Consider the following 5,788-nt stretch of genomic DNA (forward strand, 5'->3'; position numbering starts at 1 on the left):
GTGCAGAGGGAACAGGAAAGCAGGATGGGAACCCTGCAGAGAGGGAGAAGGAGCCCAGGGAAGAAGCCCCCTCAGCAAAGTCTCCCTTTATGATGAGCCTGGTGATGGCCTGGGGTACTCTGGAGCCAAGGGGGGGCAGCTGCCCTGGCACTTGCACCTCCTGGCTTCAGCTCCCGGCTGACTCCAAAGTGCTGAGGGTCTGCAGAGCAAGGCTGCCCTGGGATCCCATCCCAAACCCCAGGGCAGTTTGGTCTCCCTCAGTTCTAGGCCTGGATGTGGGGGTTTGGTGGGTTTTATCCTCCTCCTCCCCCCCCTTTGTTTGTTTGTTTGAGGCAAGAAAAGAAGGAAATTGTCTGACCTGCAGCTGCTGCCATGGAACTGCTCACACTTGGGGCTGGCTCCAGCTGATTTGTCTGCAGGTGCAGTTGGGGCTGTAAAAAGTGTTCCTGAAAGGAGAGGTAACTTAAACCAGTGAAGGAAAAGGAGGAGGAGATCTTGACAGTCCTTCAGGGATCCTGAGTGCAGAAGGCACTCAGCTGGGGAGGTGCTGAGTGACAGAAGCAGATAAGAGCAGCCTGTGGGAGCCAGCAAATGAAACCAGACAGAGAGCCACAGAGCAGTTTCCTTTCTCTGCCTGAGCTAAGTGGATAGTAAAGAGCTGATAAAGTGTGGAAAGGTAACTCAGGATTAAAGCAGTGATTAAGATGGCTTCATTTCAGCAGGCAACTTGCAATCCTCCTGTCCAAAAGGTGGTTAAGATCCTTCCTCCCCCCTCCAGTCTGAGGGCAGCTGCAGTGTGCTCAGCCCAAACAATGCCAGGTTAGCACAGAGGCTGATCCCAAGGCCCCAGCACAGGGCAAAGCCTTTGCCTGGGCACAGCTTCTGCCCTTCTGCACCTCTCTTCTGCTGGCTGCAGGAGGGTGAAGGCTGCCAGCAGAAAGGTGCAGCTCCTCCACTGCCAGGCAGAGCTGGCTGGAGCTGGTGACTGCTCGAGAAGAGGTCTGGGAGGATCTGCTCCCTACTGAATCTGTCTTTGGTTGGGGTCCTGCAAGGAGCAGCCTCAGAGAGTAAAGGGGCAGCAAGGTTTCTGTGAAAGGGATTTGCTCAGAGCAGATGTTGGTGTAGCTGAGCTGGAAACCAAAGGCTGAAGCTCTTTTCTGACTACAAAGAGTGTCCATGTTCCTTTGTTTTCCTTCCTGGCAGCTCTCCGAGGCAGATGGAGCAGCACTGAGGTTATTTCAGTGTAATGTAGAATCCAGAGCTGCACAGAAGGTTTGATGTGTGCTTGAGTCTTGGGCACTGCTGTTCCTCCCTCTGTTTTAGCAGGGAAAGAGAAGAGTGGTGGATTTCCAGGTTATCCCTGGGGTCTCATCTAAATTCCTGCAAGCTTTGCAGTGTAGCCACACCACCTCTCATGTGGCAGCAGCTGCTCTCTGCTCAGAGCTTTGCAGCCTGATGATGGTTAGCTCCTGGGGAAGGATTAAACTGAGGTTGCTGCTGCAGAGGACCCCAGGATGGCTCAGGTGGGAAGGGAGCTCAGAGCTCATCCCCTCCAACCTCCCCACCATGGGCAGGGACAGCTCTCAGCTACACTCAGCTGCTGAAGGCCTCATCCAGCCTGGCCCTGAGCACCCCCAGGCAGGAGGCAGCCACAGCCTCCCTGGGCAGCCTGGGCCAGGCTCTCACCACTGGTACTGAGGAACTTCTTCCTCAGCTCCACTCTGACCCTGCTCTGCCTCAGCTCCAAACCCTTCCCCCTGGGCCTGGCTCCAGACCCCCTCAGCAAAAGTCTCTCTGCAGCCTTCCTGCAGGCTCCCTTCAGGCAGCTCTGAGGTCCCCCTGGAGCCTTCTCCTCTGCAGGCTGCACAGCCCCAGCTCCCTCAGCCTGTGCTCAGAGCTGCTCCAGCCTGGCAGCATCTTTGTGGCCTCCTCTGGACTCTCTCCACAGCTCTGTGTCCTGCTGGGGACCCCAGAGCTGGGGGCAGGACTGGAGGTGGGGGCTCAGCAGAGCAGAGGGCAGGATCCCCTCTCCCAGGGCTGTTGTTCACCTCCCTCAGCCCCAGTGGCTGTGCCTCTGTCTCCCCAGGGCTGGGAGTGAAGCTCTGCTGGCACCAGGGGTGAACAGATGCCCATCCCCACACACACTGCATGACGTCCAGCCCACGAAGTGAGCTCCACCAGGGCCCAATAAACCCTCCCAGTATTTACTTCAGGGCACTTTATGGTCCTCTTGTTCCAAGGAGACCTTTCCATGAGCTCTGAGCTCACCCTGGTTGCATCACCAGCCACTAATCTGTGACAGCTGAACTCAGGTGGCTCCATAACCTTCCTCCCAACAAAGGCTGCAAGGTTTGCAGGTCCAACAGCTTGGGCTGGAGCAAAGCCACAGCCAGCACCACCACTCCCTGCCCTGACACCCCCACAGGCTTCCCAAGAGGGAAAAGCTGGGGAGAGATGGTGAGGTGCAGGCAGCAGCCCCACTCCAGCTCCGCTTCGGACGGAGCTGTGGGGAACGCCGGCAGCCCAGGGGATCTCCCCCAAGGGACAGCAAGAGGACGTCGCTAGGAAGCCGCCGGGGGTGTTCTGGGGATGGTTTTGCTCCCTTCGCCTTCCTCCTGTGTCCCTCTCGTGGTGGCTGAGCAGAATCGTCCCAGCCGCAGCGGAGCAGCCAGCTCGCAGCGCCGGCAGCCCCGGAGCAGCTCGGTCAGCACCGGGGAGCCCTGCGCCGGGGAGCCCTGCGCCGGGATGCTGGCAGCAGGGCAAGGCAAGAGGCTGCTCCTCTGCCGCACCGCACCAGCAGCAGCCGCCCTCGGCCCCGCCGCCTCCTGCCTCCAGCAGCCGACGCTGCCCGGGAGTCTCATTCGCAGGTTTAGGGAAGGGACAAGGCAAAGGCAAAGGCAAAGCAGAGAGGCAGAAAGGAAGCGCTTGGGAGGCAGCAGCAGCTACCTGAAGGGCCAGAGCGGGGATCCAAGGAGCACCTCCTGCTCCCTGGCGTGTGGAAGTGCTGCTGAGCACAGCACTCGCTGCAGGCATCACCATCAGAGGGCTCCTTGGGAGCGCTGCTGGAGCCTCAGCTGCTGCCTGCTTCCCCCCGGCCTGAATCGTTTCATCCCGGGATAAAAATACACATCGCTGGTTCTCCTTTCCCTCACCCAAGGCTGCTTTGCAAAGGCTTCCCCCAGCCCCTCCGATTGGCTCTGAGCCCCCCAGGTCACTGTGCCACTGCTGAGCTCTATCTCCATGGCTTGGGGTGTGCAGAGACCAGCCCCGGGCTCTGCAGCACAGCTTGGCCTCAGCAGCACAGCTTGGCCTCAGCACCTCCTGAGCAGCCCCGAGGGGGGATTGCAACTGAGCTGAGCCCCCAGGAAAGCCTCCTGGCAGAGCAGTGCTGTGCACTCAGGGCTGTGCTGTTCCTACCCACACCTCTGACACAGGCAGGAGCAGAGGCCCAGAACCCCAGCATGGAGGGGTTGGGAGGGACCTCTGGAGCTCACCCAGACCAACCCCCCTGCTCCAGCAGGGCTCCCACACACCACAGAAGTTTCTCCTCCTGCTCAGATGGAACCTCCTGGGCTCCAGTTCGTGCCCCCTGCTCCTGGTGCTGGCCCCGGGCACCACTGAGCAGAGCCTGGCCCCAGTCTCCTGCCCCCCAGCCCTCCGCTGTCGCTGAGCAAAGCCTGGTTTGACTCTGGCCTGCTGCAGAGCGGAGCAGAACCAGCAGCCTGCGGTGGGGAACTCCCCAGAACCCTGCGGCTTCAGCACCTCAGACAGCAGCACCCCCGCGGCCCCTGCCGGCCCTCCCTGGGGCCTCCAGAGCCACCTCCTGCTGCCACTGCCAGCGAGGCTTTCACACTGCCCTGCAGGAGCCCAAACCCAGCAGCACATCAAACCATTGATCTCTTTCCAAAGTGACTCCTTTATTGATAACTGAGTGCTGAGCCCAAGCTGCCTGCCCTCCCCTCCACACCTCCAGTGCAGCTTGCACCCTGGGGGAGCATTTCACATCTCCTCAGGGTTCCCACAGAGCAGCTTTGGTTGGCAGAGACCCTCAGGAGGAGCCACCCTCCCAGCCAGCCTTCCTCTCAGCTACGAACCAGTTCAATCCTGGCTTCAGAGAGCAGCAGTTTAGCTCCTGCAGGGATGCTTTGGTGAGCTTCAGTTCAGCTGCAGGAACCCAGAGCCTTTCCATGCCAGCTGTCCTGTACCCCTCATGACCTCACTGATGTCACCACCCAGCACCAGAGCTGCTGTGAGAGTCAAGATCCAGCAGTCTTCCATCCTGCCTTTTGGGTTTAGTGCCTGTTGGATCAACCTACTTCAGCCTGGATCCTGAACTGGGATACACTTATGGTAAACTCTCTCCTTCCTGGAGGCTTAGAGCTACAGATTAAGGAGGCAGTCTGCACACAGAAGTGATGCCTCCTGTGTTCCCTTGGCTTGTCCTTTCTCCTCCTGTGTTTGCTGCACAGTGCTCCAGGGGTGATGCTGCTTTTCAGTCTCCATCTGGATCTTTTCAGCCAAACAGCTGCAAAGCTGGGACATGCTGCTTCAGTGCCAGGCTTCATCCTGCACCCAAAGGGAGAACAAAATTAAAGCTCCTTATAAAAGCAAGACACCAATTTGCATCTCCCAGCTGAAGGCTTTCACAGGGACAAGGGATTGATTAGCCAGCAGCTCCCAGCAGCTCCCAGCGGCTCCCAGCACACAGAAGTTACCTTGGCAGAGCTTTGCTGCTGGAATGAGGACACCCAAACCCCAAACCCTCACCTGCTGATGGGTACAGACACGTGCCCTGCAGCACTCAGTCACTCACCTCCCCTCACCTCCCTGGCCTGCTCCAGCAGCTCAGCTGCCTGCCTCCCACCCTTGCGGCTGGCCAGGGGGCTCCTGCGGCTGGCCCTGGGGCTGGCCCTGGGGGCTCCTGCGGCTGGCCCTGGGGGGCTCCTGCGGTGCCAGACCCCTCTCAGGTGACACCTGGAGCCCCTCACAACCCCCTGCCCTCTCCGTGAGCCCCTTCACGCTCGTCTCCAGCAGCACCAGGAGGCAGGCAGCCCCCAGGAGCGGCTGCAGCCCCAGGCTCAGGGCAGGCACAAGGATGAGGAAGCCTCCGCGGGGCGGCTGCCCCCATCCGAGCCTGGAACCCCCGCGGGGCTCCCCACACCACCACGCAGGATGCAGCCTCCGCGGGGGCCGTCTGCCGCCGCGGCCCCTCCGCCACGGCCGCAGCCTCTCTGCTCCCTGCAGCCGCCCCAGAGCGCTTCCAGCGCCCGCGGCCGCCCCGGGCCCATGGCCAGCGGCCACCGAGGCCCGCCCTTCCTCCCGATCGCGAGGTCCCATTGGCCGGCCGGGCTGTCACTCACAGACAGGCTCCGGCCCTCCCCCTCGCGGCGGGGGTTTCCGACCGCCTTCCGCCTTCCCCTCCCTCCCCCCCCCCCACCCTCCTTCCAAGTTTCCAGGTGGCTCGCGCCGCCTCCCCCGCGCGGAGCCGCGAGAGCCTCTTCGCGCCCTTTTCTGCCGGAGCCCCGCCTCCCTCCCCCCCGCGTGCCCTCCCCAGGTGTGTGCGTGCTACGTCACCGGCCCACGCGCACGGGGCGTGCTGGCGTCGCCCTCCCCCGTGCGCTGCGCGTCACCGCTCCTGGCCTGGCGCGCGGCGGCAGCGGCCGGAGGGTTCTGCTCGCAGCGCCTCTGGCTCCGCTCCTCCCGCGGCGCGCGCCCGCCGCTTCGCCCGCCGCTTCCCGCCGCTTCGGCGCCGGCCTCGTGCGGACCGTCCGAGCGGGGCGGGGGCGGG

The sequence above is a fragment of the Melanerpes formicivorus genome, unplaced genomic scaffold (genome assembly GCF_026170545.1).
Source record: "Melanerpes formicivorus ecotype bairdi unplaced genomic scaffold, bMelFor1.0.p_v2 SCAF_83, whole genome shotgun sequence".
Classification (NCBI taxonomy): domain Eukaryota; kingdom Metazoa; phylum Chordata; class Aves; order Piciformes; family Picidae; genus Melanerpes; species Melanerpes formicivorus.